This window comes from Notolepis coatsorum, assembly GCF_963971535.1.
Source record: "Notolepis coatsorum genome assembly, chromosome: 17".
Classification (NCBI taxonomy): domain Eukaryota; kingdom Metazoa; phylum Chordata; class Actinopteri; order Aulopiformes; family Paralepididae; genus Notolepis; species Notolepis coatsorum.
In genome coordinates this window covers 18,737,902-18,753,666 of record NC_140181.1, presented here as the reverse complement: position 1 = coordinate 18,753,666, position 15,765 = coordinate 18,737,902, and positions in this window count along the sequence as shown.

Genomic DNA, 15,765 nt, shown 5'->3' with positions numbered 1-15,765 from the left:
TCACGAGGCAGGCCCGAGTGGTAATCCTCACGAGGTTAAATCCCAAACGATAGTGGAAATCAACGGTGCTCTTCTCCGGTAGTCACGTCCCAAATCAATATAATCCAACCAGGAATGGTTCTGCAATCGCCGACGCCGATTCTCCTGTGCACTATACTTCACATTAAACTAGGTCGAACTTGACGTTACTTCACTAAACTCTGACACTTTTACTATTCTATTCGCACATGTTCTAAACGCACGGTTGCTCACTTCAATGTTACCGAACTTGTCACACTGCTGCGCTTTAGATGAACTGAATGAACGAAGTGCTGCTGTTTACACCTGCGCCGTATTTATACTTAAGTGAATATCTAGTCCCAACCTCAGTCCTTGTCTCGTATTACTACGCTGACTCTGGGCATGTTCTGACATGCCTGCAGTTGTCTTTGAACTTGCCGTTGGGGGCTTGCGCGTTGGCGCCTGGGGGCGCTGTCCAATAGGAGAGAGAATCTTACTCTGGTCTGTACGCAGGTAAAGGGATATTCCGTGTATATATATAAATAATATACAAAGTATATCAAACGATACATATATATATATTCAGTTTAATCTGGCCCTTCACAACAATAAGATAAGATAAGATATTCCTTTATTGATCCCCTTGGGGAAATTCGGGCGTCATAGCAGCATTGGGGAGGGGGGGTACAGGTATGGACAGGGTAATAGTAGAAACTAGAAAGACATAAATATAGGCAATAAAATCTGATCTGAATATAAAGATATGAGAAAAATAAACAACTTTGTGTAAACAGAGATGAGGGTCTGTATATGACCTATCGGTTATATAATATGTTACAATAAATATAGGCAATAAAGAATTTGCCATGACCTCTAGTTTGACCAGCTTGACTCCCACCACAGAGCTATAGCCTTCCTCACCAGCTTGTTCAGTTTGTTGAGTTGATGTAGCCCCCCCCCCCCCGCATACAACAGCAAAGAAGAGGATGCTGGCTACAGCAGAAGTCTATTGCACATTTGAAGGACCTTGCCCTGCTGCTTGGGTAAAAGCATTACTCACAACATTTTCTTGACGATTCAATCATTCACTGCCTTGGGCTTCCATTGTATCGGAAAACTTAATCTTAAACATCACATACACCGATGGGAATTTTCTCAACATCTCGGGTGCATTCATTTTCCTGAAAAGTTGCTCCATTGTAGTGCCTTAATGCAGCGTTTCTAAAGGGATTCTTCCATACAGTATTATATAAAAAATGGCAAACTTCAAAAAGATAAGTGACACATATAAGAAGTTAGCTAGATTTTCATGGGTTTATGTGGTGTTTAAGATACATGTTTCCTATAAGAAGCCATATCCCAGCTTGGGGGAAAAGGCACCAAATATTTCTGCAATGGTAAAATATTATGAAAAATAACAAGACAAATTAAAAATGACGTGGAACCAACACTGGCATTGTCCTTTAATGTGGACCAGGCATGAGTGTAAAGTGCAATTACAATTATTTGGGGATGCATGCATATCTGATTCAGAATCATATAGGACATTTGAGTATAACTTGAAAACCTCGATGCAATTCAATAATTTGTTTCATTCCTGGCGGCCGGGTAGCGCAGCGGACTAAGCGTCTGTCTACCACCGCAGAGACACTGGTATCGAATCCAGCTGTCAGCGGTGCCTCCGGCTTGGCCGGTCGTCATACTGACACAATTGGCAATGTCAGCAGGAGGCAAGCCGGTGGGTGGTAATCTGGTCGTTGTAAACAGCGACTCCTACAGGTGGGTCAGGGCGTCTGCACAGCGAGGAAGGGATCTGGGTGAGGTAGTGTGCCCTCCCACGCGTTACACTCACCCAATGAGAGTCCTCGCTGCCAGGTGAAAAGAGGCTGCTGGCCGTCTCCTATGTATCGGAGGAAGCATGTGATAGACTTCAGGGCTCCCTAGACCGGCAAGTAGGGGGGAAATGCGCGCAACGACCAGGAAGGGGAGGGGGGAATTGGCATAACGACTGAATTGGGATGGGAGGAAAATACAAGAAAAATAGGAGAAAAGTGGATCAAAAATAAATAAATTTCATTCCCGCGTGGGGGCTGGGGGTTATATTGCTATAGTGTGACCACAGAACCAACTTAATTTATACTCAATTAGTGAATCGGTCTAATGGAGCATTATCAAAAGCAAAAAAATATATATCGAAGACAAGACATTCCTGTCAAGTGATAAAGTTTGAATATTTAAAACAGATGTTAGGTGGTAACAAGCCGGTTGCCAGTGCCAAGATGAATGTGGAGAGATATAATTCTGTATTTAATTTGTATTTATTTTGATTTAACCTTTATCTATTCGGTGAAGACGAGTTATTCTAATGAAAAAATGTACATTATCTATCTGTCCCACTTTGTCCCACCAACATCTTACTGTTGTCCTGCTTTTGGACTTTTTGCATCTGGTCACCCTATATAATAGGAGGGTCATACAGAACCAAGCATTTCACTCTAATGTACATATGTATACCAGTTATACCGGTATGTGACAAATAAAGCAAAAACTTGAAAACTTGAATCACTTCCTCGTCCAGGAACTTCATAGGACCATAGCCTATACTGCGAGTTCCCTTTTCTCTGATGACAGCGGCGTTTGTACTTCGAATTACAGGTCTGTCATTATTGCATCATTGTTGTTTGAAAGGAAGTTGTGTCGTCATCGCGGATGTGTCATGATCATAATAGATAAAATTGAGATGGGACAAACAAACCTAGCTGTGGATCGCCGTGCGAAATCGCAGGGATGTTTCAGGAAAGCACAGCTTCCCTCTCACAGAGTTGCTCGACTATACTGCAGTGGTTGGCGTCAATACAGTCACACTAGTGAATAGCATTTCCTCAGTGGTGGCGACTAGTAATGCACATACCTTTAACTACTTGAAAAACCGCTGCTATATGTTTATAAAAGTTATCTGTACACATTATGTATATTTCAATACAATTCTCTCGTTTGTTTTTTTAGTTAGTCTTTACATTTTCTACTTAGTATGATTACAAAGTTGCAATGTGACACAGCTCTGTTAGTGTTCACACATTCTTTATTCTATATAGGCCTATTTTAATTTTACATAGTTTTAGTTTCGATAAGTGCTTAAGTTTGATGGCTTTGGCCATGTAAACGTATGTTTCCCATAATGCCATGTCAATAAAGCCCCTTGAATTGAATTGAATGGTGGTGGTGGTATCCCCCCCCCCCCACCCTAATAACCATCTTTGTCACTCATAACCTTACATTATTTCTTACTGATGTAAAGCACTTTGAACTGCAATCCCATGTATGAAAGGTGCAAGTTATTATTATTATTATTATTATTATTATTATTATTATTATTATTATTATTATTATTATTATTATTATTATTATTATTATTATTATTATTATTATTATTATTATTATTATAACAATTTGGAGTCGTTAAGAAGATAAAGTATTGACAGATACAGGAAGAGAACAATACAACTATGACGACATAATTTACAACCTTATTGTGGTACTTCACTTAGGCAGTTCTCTGGTATACGGGTCCAATCTTTGGAATGCAGCTGATCCTATGCTGAGGAAATCTCCATCTCTGCTTATTTTTAAAGCAAACTACAAAAAAATTCTCATATCCAAAAGTAGTAGATAGATAAATAGGTCATACATGATGCATTTGGTTATGTGGGTGGGTATATAGGTTTGTAGGTGTGTGGGTTGTTATATATTATTACGTAGTATATGCATGTATACACTGTGTCTGTGTGTATATGTATGTTTGTATTAACACAAATCTTTTGAATGTATTCTGGTATTTTATAATATGCATATTTTTGTATGGTTTTATAAAACAGGTGAAGTTCTTGATAAGCCTCTAGGCTTCTAACTTCTCCTTCACAATCGTTATAACTTATTATGTATTGTTTTTACTTCTGTTTAACTGTGTTAATAAACAAACAAACAAACAAACAAAGTCACACACATATGATGCTGAAAATGTCATTTATTGCCAATCAAGAATGACGAAGAGATATACAAAGTCGTTTTGTTTTAATAAATAGCATTAATAAATAAACGAGTTAATTCTTAAAATACAATAAATACCAATGTAATAAATATGTTAACAAACGTACAACAATTCCAATACGGAATACATTCCATCACATGGGGAAAACATGTTCCTTTGCGATTAAACACTATAGATATTTATCATTCTGCAATGAGAACTACTTTATTGGAGCTATTCTTTGATCATTGTGATCACATCATGGAAATACTTGTCCATCCAGTGCCGTGTGTTATAATACTGAAACATATAAAGTTTGATTTATTATCATTTGCGTATGATACGCTACAGGCTACAGCCAGGTGAGGCTTGGTGCGTGCGGCTCTAAACACAAGCCGCAGCCGCTCCGAGTTGATGATTAGCCGGGTCGCCCCGCGCGAAGACCCGGGCAGCGAGGACCGAGAAGGTGAAGAGTCGGTCCATGGTGTAGTGGCACAAGATGTCTGCTTGCCACTGAGGCACCTTGTTGTCACTTGCTTTAGTTTGAGCCCTCGTGTGCGTCTCCTATAATAGAAGATTAAGAGGGGGGGAAATCTGATTAATTAAATAAAAACGTATATAGTCAATTTAACATAGTAACAAGCATAATATTAGCCTATAGCCCTATTTATTTAACCTCTATTTAACCGGGCAGGCAACTTATTATTTACAATGACGGCCTGGTGAGAGGACAGCGGGGCCTCTCGCAGGGAAAGGGGACAAAAGAAAATACAAATAAGATAGAAAAGAGACAGACGACACATGATGCATTGATTGATTGATTGATTGATTGATTGATTGATTGAATTGGTTGAAAATTGTATTAACAGATTGCAGAATGGGTACAATACAGTACGGCTCACAGAGGTATAAGGGAAATAATTCAAACACACATCAAACAAACAGCCAAATAAAATTAGAAGGCAATTCAGAGGCGGAGTATAAATCAGAAATCAGTAAAAAAAAAAAAAAAAAAAAAAAAAAAAAAAAAAAAATAATAATAATAATAACAATAATAATAATAATAATAATAATAATAATAATAATAATAATAATAATAATAATAATAATAATAATAATAATAATAATAATAATAATAATAATAATAATAATAATAATAATAATAATAATAATAGATTGTAAGCAAAACACGCAGTAAAGGAAGTATACCTCATGGTGCCTGGTCGTCCCTGTCTTCCATCGGACACATTTCTCCACGTCCCTGTGAAGACGCTGGACCGCTGGCATCACTTTATTCGCAAATTCGGAACATCTTTGGATTTGACCGACTGTCTTCATTTCATGGTCGTAGCTCTTCAGGACATCAGCAATCTTCCGAATACACGGCTGAGGGGGTTTAGTAAAAAGAAAAGAGACATATTATTATAGTGAAACCATTTCCATAATGCGTATTTCTGTATAGGCCTATTATTTCTCACTGCAAAATGTGTTTCAGGCTTATTATTACCGTAGAATCATTCCTCAGACTTCCAGGGTCACATTTATCTGCGGGCTCCGTCGTCAGAAGTGAGCTGCTGATGTTTGCCTCGGCCTTTGAGAAGTGAGGCGCCTTCTGTATCTAAAAGAAACACCTCGCGTTACACATTTACTTTTTCATTTTCAAACCTTTATTTCAACTCGTAAAACACTGAGGTGTGTCATACCCTCGTTTACTGCGACGACGAGATTACAAAACAAGACAAAGTCTATCAGCAATATAGGCTACATATATATATAGGCACAATAATTCAATAAATAAGAATAAACAATACAAAAAAATCTGCTAAAATAGTCGACACACAGTCGGAGATTGTTTGCATTTTTTACTTAATGTTAGTTATATATTGTATATTTTGTTTAGTGTTTGGCCTTTATTCTTTTGACTTTTTACTGCAGTAAAATATGCAAAATAGATATTGTGCTTCATACATGATATGAAGCACAATATCAAGATGCTCATACAGAACCAAGCATTTCACTAATACTGTACCTTAATTATGTGCCAAATAAAACAAAACATGAGATCATACAAATGACAAAATAGGACAAACAGCAAAAAGAAAATTGGCACGAGATAATACTATACATACCTCAAGGGATACAACTCGAGCGACTTTATTGAGCTCCAGAGAGCTGAGCTTTACGTGAACACACCCGGCAGCAGCGTCCTCCGTGGGGGGGCTCGGTGGAGCCGGGGCGCCCAGTGCTGCAGGTGCGCTGGAGGAGAGGGTCAACAGAGCAGCGATGGTTGCGAAAAGCGAGTACATCATCATCATGGCTTCTTCACGCTTGATTGCAATTTCAAAGTGGTCCGCTATGTGATTCTGCTGGTCAGTATGTGTCGGGAGTCCAGCAGCCAGGGTTTATATAGTCCAAGTATACAGCCAGGGCTTCTGTGTCGCTGCAGGGATGAGTCACGCGAGGACTTTCCTGTAGAGAGCATCCTTCAGGTGAGGCCATCATTAGCCTATGATGCAAATTATAGTTTTGGTTTCTCACACGACGAGCATGTTGTAAAACAAGCAGAACCATATTCTGTTTAGACTATTCAATTCAACTTTATTCCAGACACTTAGAAAGGCCCATAAAAAAAAACATAGCACAACATACATTTACATTTTGTCATTTAGCTGACGTAAAACTGAAAACTGTAAAAACAACAACCCTTGGAAAAATACACAGTCAATATAGAGGCTCTTTCGACAATGTCGCCACAAGATATAGAATTTGTTACTTTTGACAGGATTAATTAAGGCCGCAATAACACTGTTCAATAGTCATAACAGACACATAAACCTGTATAAGGTTTCTTACATCTATAATTGTCTATTTATATGGAAACCATGGGGCCAAGAATAAGAACAAACTGGCAAGGATATATAGTAATAACATGGCGATAGGGAAACTGTTGGTTGATATGCACTGTCCCTGAACAAATAAACTGAGTAAAAAATAATAATAAAAATAAAAAAATAAAACTTCGGAATAGAGACAAGGCTCAGCAAATACTTAAGTACAATTTTGTCTGATCCTTTGCATCCCCTTAAAAATCTATCTATCTATCTATCTATCTATCTATCTATCTATCTATCTATCTATATATCTATCTATCTATCTATCTATCTATCTATCTATCTATCTATCTATCTATCTATCTATCTATCTATCTATCTATCTATCTATCTATATATCTATCTATCTATCTATCTATCTATCTATCTATCTATCTATCTATCTATCTATCTATCTATCTATCTATCTATCTATCTATATATCTATCTATATATCTATATATATATATCTATTGATATTTATTGAGAACTCCCGTATATAGCTTTTGTCTTTAATTCTTTTATGGAATATGCATTTCAGATAAAACTCTTGCCTATATATATACATTAAATGGATAGGCTGAAGACACATGAAAGGCCGTCATTATGGGCTAGTTATTTATGAAAATGATCATATAATTTAATATATATTCAAATGCAGTTGCATGCAAATCTCTCCCAATGCTTTACTCGATAATATCAAGTCAGTTTCCATCGGATGGTGAATTTCTACTTGAGGGTCATCACCGAGGCTATAGTTCACCGCGAGGTCTTTGAGTAATGCAACCTCTGATTTCCTCTAATAACATAATTTGATGTGAACGTTGAGGAAGTGTTTACACGTTCACACACACGTATCTTCCACTGTCGTAAATCGAGCTAATATTCCGCACATCCTTACCTTGCCCCCGCCTCTTACCAGAGAAAAACGTAGTCTGTAGCCCCCCCCCCCCCGTCTCCCCCCCCCCCCCCTCTCTCTCTCTCTCTCTCTCTCTCTCTCTCTCTCTCTCTCTCTCTCTCTCTCTCTCTCTCTCTCTCTCTCTCTCTCTCTCTCTCTCTCTCTCTCTCTCTCTCTCTCTCTCTCTCTCTCTCTCTCTCTCTCTCTCTCACACATGCGCGCACACACAAGGCTAATCATATCACCCCGGTATTTTTAACCGCTAACGTAACACCATTCTAAATTCTAACCTCTTCTTTAACAAAAAAACAAAACAAAAATTCCTAATTCCTAATCACAGAATAGACGCCAAACAGACACCGAATTCAAATAATATTCAGACTGCTGTATACTTCCAGATGACTGCTCTACCTCCTGAGCCACTGTCGCCCCCCAGCCTAACAAAGTAATTGTTGACCCACAATCTATCTTTAGAGCAATACATTCAAAACACATATGGCAACAGCATGTAAAGTATAGAAACAATAGTGACATAAATGGTCATCCCACCAAATCTGTGAATTTGGTGATGGGAGAAAAGTTGAAAAGGCAAAAAAATTTGTAATGTAACTATAAATGTAATTTTCATTTCATTTCAAACCTTTATTTAAACTCGAAAGGCAACTGAGGTTTCCCCCATTTACAGTCACGTCGAGTATACATACAGAAACAAGCAAAAATCCATGTTGACAAAGGTTGGAGATCAAGGTTTTAAACTCTGCAACAGAGAGAGAATCTCAAGCTGTTGGAGTTCATTCCACGAGCTAGGGGCATCATAGCTCTTGTGCATAGTGAGTCTTGTTTTAACGTGAGCTCAGGGCTTCACTTTGTTTCCTACTCGTTGCCTATAGACCACCGCAACACTTTCGGTATTCTGAAATCATGGGAGAGAGAGCGGGGGGAGGTAGAGCAGTCGTCTGGCAATCCGGAGGTTCCCGGTTCGATTCCTGCTCCTCCCAGGCAGCCTGTCGATTTGTCCTTGAGCAAGACACTTAACCCCTAATTGCTCCCGATGAGCAGGTTGGCACCTTGCATGGTTGCCTCCGCCGTCGGTGTGAATGTGTGAGTGAATGGGTAAAATGCGAGTAACAAATTGTAAAGCGCTTTGGATAAAAGCGCTATATAAAAAAAAAAGCAGCCATAGCTAAATGCAGATTGTTCCAAGCAAACTCTGTGTTATGATTGGGGGTGCTATGAGGGTGAGAACACAGTTGCAGACCAGGAAGAGAGGAGGCAGAGACGGCATGGTAACGTGGACATATATATAGGCTTTACTTGGAGAACAACACGTTACAAAACGGAACATAAAAAGGCTCAGCCAAGCTCTTACCTTAAATAATTACGCGAGCCAGAACGGAGGTGCGGCGGCGACGACCCCCGGAGCAGGATCCAACGCAGACCACGGCGAAGACCACGGCGTAGGGCTGGACCAGACGGGGAGCCAGGACCAGTCGAGGAGCCAGGATCAGACGAGAAGCCAGGACCAGTCGAGGAGCCGGGATCCGGTGTAGCAGCCGGACCAGGTGTAGAGGCTGGGCAGGGCGTGGAGACCGGATCGGTCTCGGCGGCGAGGTGTGGCGTAGGATCCGGAGATGAGGAGCCTGGAACGGTGACAGCCGGGGCTATGCTGACCGGAGCCAGGCTGGCAGCGACGGCCGGATCAGCTGTGGAGGCCTTGTTAGCGGTACTAGCCCCGCTCGCCCTCTGAGCCTTGCTAGGCCTCGGAGGTCTGCGAACTGCGGGAGCTAGGCTAACCGTGGGGCCTGAGCCAGCTGTAGGGACTAGGCTACCGAGCGGGACAGTACTAGCTCTGGACATCTGGTCAGCTTCCAGAACTAGACTGATCGTGAACCTTGAGCCTAAGCTAGCAGTGGGGACTGTGCTAGCTGCGGAGGCTAAGCTAGCAGACAGGGTTGTGCTAACTGTGGACGTCTGGTTAGCTGTAGGAGCGAAGCTAACGGGCGGGGCTGTGCTAGCTCTGGACGTCTGGTTAGCTGTAGGAGCGAAGCTAACGGGCGGGGCTGTGCTAGCTGTGGACGCCTGGTTAGCTGTAGGAGCGAAGCTAACGGGCGGGGCTGTGCTAGCTGTGGATGTCTGGTTAGCTGTAGGAGCGAAGCTAACGGGCGGGGCTGTGCTAGCCGTGGACGTCTGGTTAGCTGTAGGAGCGAAGCTAGCGGGTGGGGCTGTGCTAGCTGTGGACGTCTGGTTAGCTCTAGGAGCTAGGCTGACCGTGAGCCTTATGCTAGCTGGCTGGCTAGCTGCGGGGGGAAAGCTAGCAAACGGGGTTGAGCCAACGATGGGGAGCCGGTTAGCTGACATGGCTACGCCAGCCATGGGAGCCATACCTGGGATTCGGCTGGTGGGTCGGGCAGTAGCCAGTGACCTAAACCCGTCCATGAGGGCAGCGACGTGGTCGGCCATAACCCGCATCGCTGGCTCCTGTGTCGGACTCTCCGTGGCGACCTTGTCGATCATCCGGAGCAGGAACACCCACTTGGCAGGTGAGTAATGCTCCATGCTCCGGATGATCGTCATGGTATCGGCCACCTTGTCTGCTGCGTTCTTGACTGGTGGCGTCATTCTGTTACGATTGGGGGTGCTATGAGGGTGAGAACACAGTTGCAGACCAGGAAGAGGCAGAGACGGCAGGGTAACGTGGACATATATATAGGCTTTACTTGGAAAACGACACGTTACATAAAAAGGCTCAGCTGAGCTGGCTCTAATACAAAATGAGACTGAAGGACACGAAAAACAAAGAGGAACCAAAAACGGAATACTAAACTACTTACAACACTTAATGACAACAAGGCAAGGCAAGGGAGACACGACGAGCAGGGGAGCACCAGGATACAGGAGGAAATGACGCCACGAGGAAGTGATGACAGACCCACACTTAAATACAAACACTAATTACAACGAGCAAAACATGGCAGGGCCAGGCCAAAACACAGAATCAATAAACACCAAACTAGACACAAAAAGCAATAACACACACAACAACCAGAGAGGCTGACAGGGAGATGACATCAAACAAAGACAGGGATGGCCCAAGATAATAAATAATTAGAGATTAACTCTATTAGGCTCCTCTGGCCACTAGAGGGAGGTAGGGGACCAGGTAGGAGACCACTGTCAGGAGGTAGGGAATGTCCAATGTCATTATCATAACCGGGCCAGCAAGGGCTTGGCCTGGGGACGTTACACTCTGGGGACCTTAAATGGATGAACGATAACTTTCTCAAATTGAATGAGGACAAAACTGAAGTCCTACTTGTTGGCCCCAAATCAAAAAGAGAGATGCTAACAAATAATCTAGGAATCTTAACCACTTAGATTAAACCGGAGGTGACAAGTGTCATCCTGGACTCAGATTTGAACTTCAACGACTATGTAAACAAAGTGACCAAAATAGCTTTCTGTTATGGTTTGACACCGACCCCAAACGCAAACGGCACAGAGAGAGTAGTTTCAGAGTTAGCCAAAATCTAGGGCTTGTTTATTTTACAGAGTAACAGAAAGAACTTGGTTGAGAACAGAAACAAACTGGGAAACAAGCATGTGAGGAATGTTGCTGCTCTGCAGCTTCTCCCGGGGGGGTTACGTTTGAGGAATCTGTCCGTGACGTCAGAGCCGCTCTGCAGAATCCTCCCGGCAGTACTCCGAGGTGGTAGCGGAACAGGGAGAGAGAGAGCGGGTTAGCTCAGTGAACAGTTGGGAACTGACAGGTGACAGGTGAAGTGACTTGTCCCAAACAGATAATCCAAGTGACAGAATCTTCGGTGTGAAACACACAGTGAGCAAAGTCCAAACAATAAATCCAAGTGACAGAATCTTCGGTGTGAGACACACAGTGAGCAATGTCCAAACAATAATGAATCCAAGTGAATATCCAAAACAGGCAAAAAGGGTGAGAGACAGTCTGAACGAAAAACAGGATCTCTTCAGTGCATTACACACACAAAAAATGATAGAGTCAAAAGACTGTCTTGCAAAAACTCACCAGAGTGCTGTGCGTGAAGCGAGCAGATCAAACAGGGCGAGCGCTTCGTAACGGGGAACGGGTTGTCCAAACGGAATACTCCTCGAGAGTCCTGGGAGGCAAAGCACAGGGAAAAGCAGGCGACGGAAGGAACGGCAAATGCAGAGAATATATCAGAACGATCCAACAACACTAAATGGGGAATCCGGGTATATAAAGCAAAAGGGATGCTTAATGACAAGCTGTGACAGCTGCGGGATGAGATTGACAAGCGTGTGGTTGGGGGAGCACCAATCAAAAGGCATCTACAGGAAGAAGCGTGTGGAGAGGAGAATGCAATTAATTAACCGAAAATCTTAAAGGAACAGAGCGAGTGGGTGAGCAGCGGGCAAAACCTCACAGTACCCCCCCCTCCACGGGAGCCACCCGGCGACCAGGCCGACCCGGCTCGCCCGGATGGGCACGATGGAAGTCCGTGATCAGGCCGGGATCCACGATGAGCTGTCGGGAGACCCAGCTCCGTTCCTCCGGGCCGTAACCCTCCCAGTCCACCAGGTACTGGAACCCCCGACCCCGCCGTCGAACGCCCATCAACCGGCGGACCTGCCACTGGGGGTGACCGTCCACCATCTCGGGAGGTGGAGGATCAGGAGCTGGAGGCATCAGGGGACTGAGGGAGACAGGCTTAACCCGGGACACATGGAAAACGGGGTGAATGTGCATGGACGCAGGAAGTTTTAGACGCAGAGCCGCCGGACTGAGTACCTTCAGAACCTCGAAAGGTCCGACGAACCGGGGGTTAAGTTTCTTGGCCGAGGACCGAAGCGGGAGGTCCCTCGCGGAAAGCCACACCCTCTGCCCAGGGTGGTACGTCGGCGCAGGAACCCGGCGCCGGTCAGCCCCACGACAGGCGCGCTCAGATGTCCGGAGCAGCGCGGTCCTGGTGATCTCCCAGACCCGTCGGCAGCGGTCGAGGTGGTCCTGCAGGGAGGGAACTGCCACCTCCGTCTCCTGTGCGGGGAAAAGAGGGGGTTGGTAGCCCAGGGACACCTCAAAAGGTGAGAGGCCGGTGGCGGAACTGACCATGGAGTTGATGGAGTACTCGACCCAGGGAAGGAAACGGCTCCAAGAAGCTGGTCTCTCGGCTGCCACACACCGAAGAGCAGACTCCACGCTCTGGTTCATCCTCTCCGTTTGTCCGTTAGTCTGGGGATGATAACCAGAGGAAAGACTGACCGTCGCCCCCAATCCCTTGCAAAAAGCCCGCCATACCTGGGAGGTGAACTGGGGCCCCCGGTCCGAGACGATGTCCTGGGGAAAACCATGAAGGCGGAACACGTGGTGAGTAAGGAGGTCCGCCGTCTCGGCCGCTGAGGGAAGCTTGGAAAGGGCCACAAGGTGAACCCCCTTGCTGAACCGATCCACCACGGTCAGAAGGCAAGTGTTCCCCTGGGAGGAGGGAAGACCTGTGACGAAGTCCAGCGCCACATGTGACCAAGGACGGCTCGGAATGGGAAGTGGCTGTAACAGCCCGGAGGGTGCCTGGTGGGAGGCCTTGCTGCGGGCGCAGACCGCGCAGGCCAATACGAACTCCTTGACGTCGTTCCTCATGGTGGGCCACCAGAATCGACGAGCCAGGAAGGAGAACGTGCGATGAACGCCCGGGTGGCAGGCGAACCGGCTGGTATGGCCCCACTGCAGGACCCGGGACCGGACAGAGTCGGGGACGAAGAGACGATGAATCGGTACGTTGCTTGGAGCGCGATGGAAGCGTAGGGCACGCCTTACCACCCCCTCGATGCCCAAGGTGACGGCTCCTACCACCCTGGCCTCCGGGAGGATGGGAGTCGGGTCCTCAGTGGGTGGAGCCCCCTTGGAGTGTAACCGGGACAGGGAGTCGGCCTTCGTGTTGCGGGAACCAGGACGAAAAGTCAGCGAGAAGTCGAACCGACTGAGGAAGCTGGCCCATCTCGCCTGCCGACCGTTGAGGCGCTTGGAAGCGCGGATGTACGTCAGGTTCTTGTGGTCCGTCCAGATGGTAAATGGCTCCTCGGCCCCCTCAAGCCAATGACGCCACTCCTCCAAAGCAGCCACGACCGCCAGCAGCTCCCGATTGCCGATGTCGTAGTTCCTCTCGGCAGGGAGGAACCGACGCGAGTAGAAGGCGCACGGATGTACCTTCTGGTCCGTTGCCGAACGCTGGGATAAGACAGCCCCCAGTCCAGTATCCGAGGCGTCCACCTCAATGATGAACTGTCTCTTGGGGTCAGGGTGGAGCAAGATCGGGGCGGAAGTGAACCTCTTCTTGAGGGAGCGGAACGCAGCACACGCCGCTGGGGACCAGTCGAACGGCAGGGCGGGAGAGGTCAGTCTGGTAAGTGGTTCCGCCACTTGACTGTAATTCCGGATGAACCTTCGGTAGAAGTTGGCGAACCCGAGGAAACTCTGTAACTCCTTCCGAGAGGTGGGTTCAGGCCATTCCTCCACTGCTTGGATCTTGCGAGGATCCGCTCGGGTCAAGCCCTTCTCCACGATGAAGCCCAGGTAGTCGACGGAGTCGGAGTGGAAATGGCACTTCTCCGCCTTGACGAAGAGCCGATTGTGGAGGAGGCGCTCCAGCACACGGCGGACATGCTGGATGTGCTCCTCGAGGGTCTTGGAGAAGATGAGGATGTCGTCCAGGTACACCACCACAAACTCCTCCAGCATGTCACGAAGGACGTCGTTCATGAGCGCCTGGAATACCGCCGGGGCGTTGGTGAGGCCGAACGGCATCACCAGGTACTCGTAGTGGCCCCTGGGGGTCTTGAAGGCGGTCTTCCATTCATCGCCCTCACGGATACGGACTAGATGGTAGGCACTCCGGAGGTCCAGCTTGGTAAAGACGGTAGCCTGGGTGAGAGGCTCGAAGGTGGAGTTCATGAGAGGAAGAGGGTACTTGTTCTTGATGGTGATCTCGTTGAGCTGGCGATAGTCGATGCAGGGTCGAAGGTCCCCGTCCTTCTTCCCAACAAAGAAGAAACCGGCCGCCACCGGGGAGGAGGAAGGCCGAATGAGTCCTGCTTCCAAGGACTCAGAGATGTATTGATCCATCGCCGCCTTCTCCGGAACGGTCAGACTGTAGAGGCGGCTGCCGGGAAGGGGAGCCCCTTGGCGGAGGTCGATGGCACAGTCGTAAGGACGGTGGGGTGGAAGGGCCTGAGCCCTGGACTTACTGAAAACCTCCATGAGGTCGTGGTACTGGGGGGGTATGGTCGAAAAGTCTGGAGGCGGCTCACCAACGGACCTCCGGGGCGGGGGACAGGACGCCGCCTGTAGACACTGGGCGTGACAGGAGGAGCTCCAGCCCTTGATGGTACCGGAGGACCAGGCGATGTGGGGCTCGTGCAGCGCAAGCCAGGGCCGACCCAGGACTACCGGGACAAGAGGGGATCTGGTGATAAGGAACTGGATTCTCTCAACGTGGTTTCCAGCGATGGTCAGCATGACAGGGCAGGTGCGTTGAGAGATGTCGGCCAGGCGGTGTTGGTCCAATGCGAATATCTCCAAAGGCCTCACTAGGTCCTCAAGTGGAATGTTGGCCCGGGTAGCAAACTCGAAGTCGAGGAAACTCTCGTCTGCCCCCGAGTCAATGAGTGCCTCCACCGTGGCCCGTTGGTCCGCCCAGGCCAGGATGACGCTCATCAGATGGCCAGGTGGTGCACGGCTCTGGGAATGAGAAAAACGGCTCACCAGGATCTCCCGGGGTCTCGGCGAGCCTGGTCTTTTGGCCGGGTGGGGCAGTTGGCGATTCGGTGTCCCTCCCGACCGCAGTAGAGGCAGAGACCGGACCTGAACCTCGCCTCACGTTCAGCTTGGCTCAGATGAGAGCGTCCCAGCTGCATGGGTTCCTCCTCGGGAACCGAACGGGAGGGGAAGCTACCACCAGTCGTGTTGGGGGCAGGGCGAC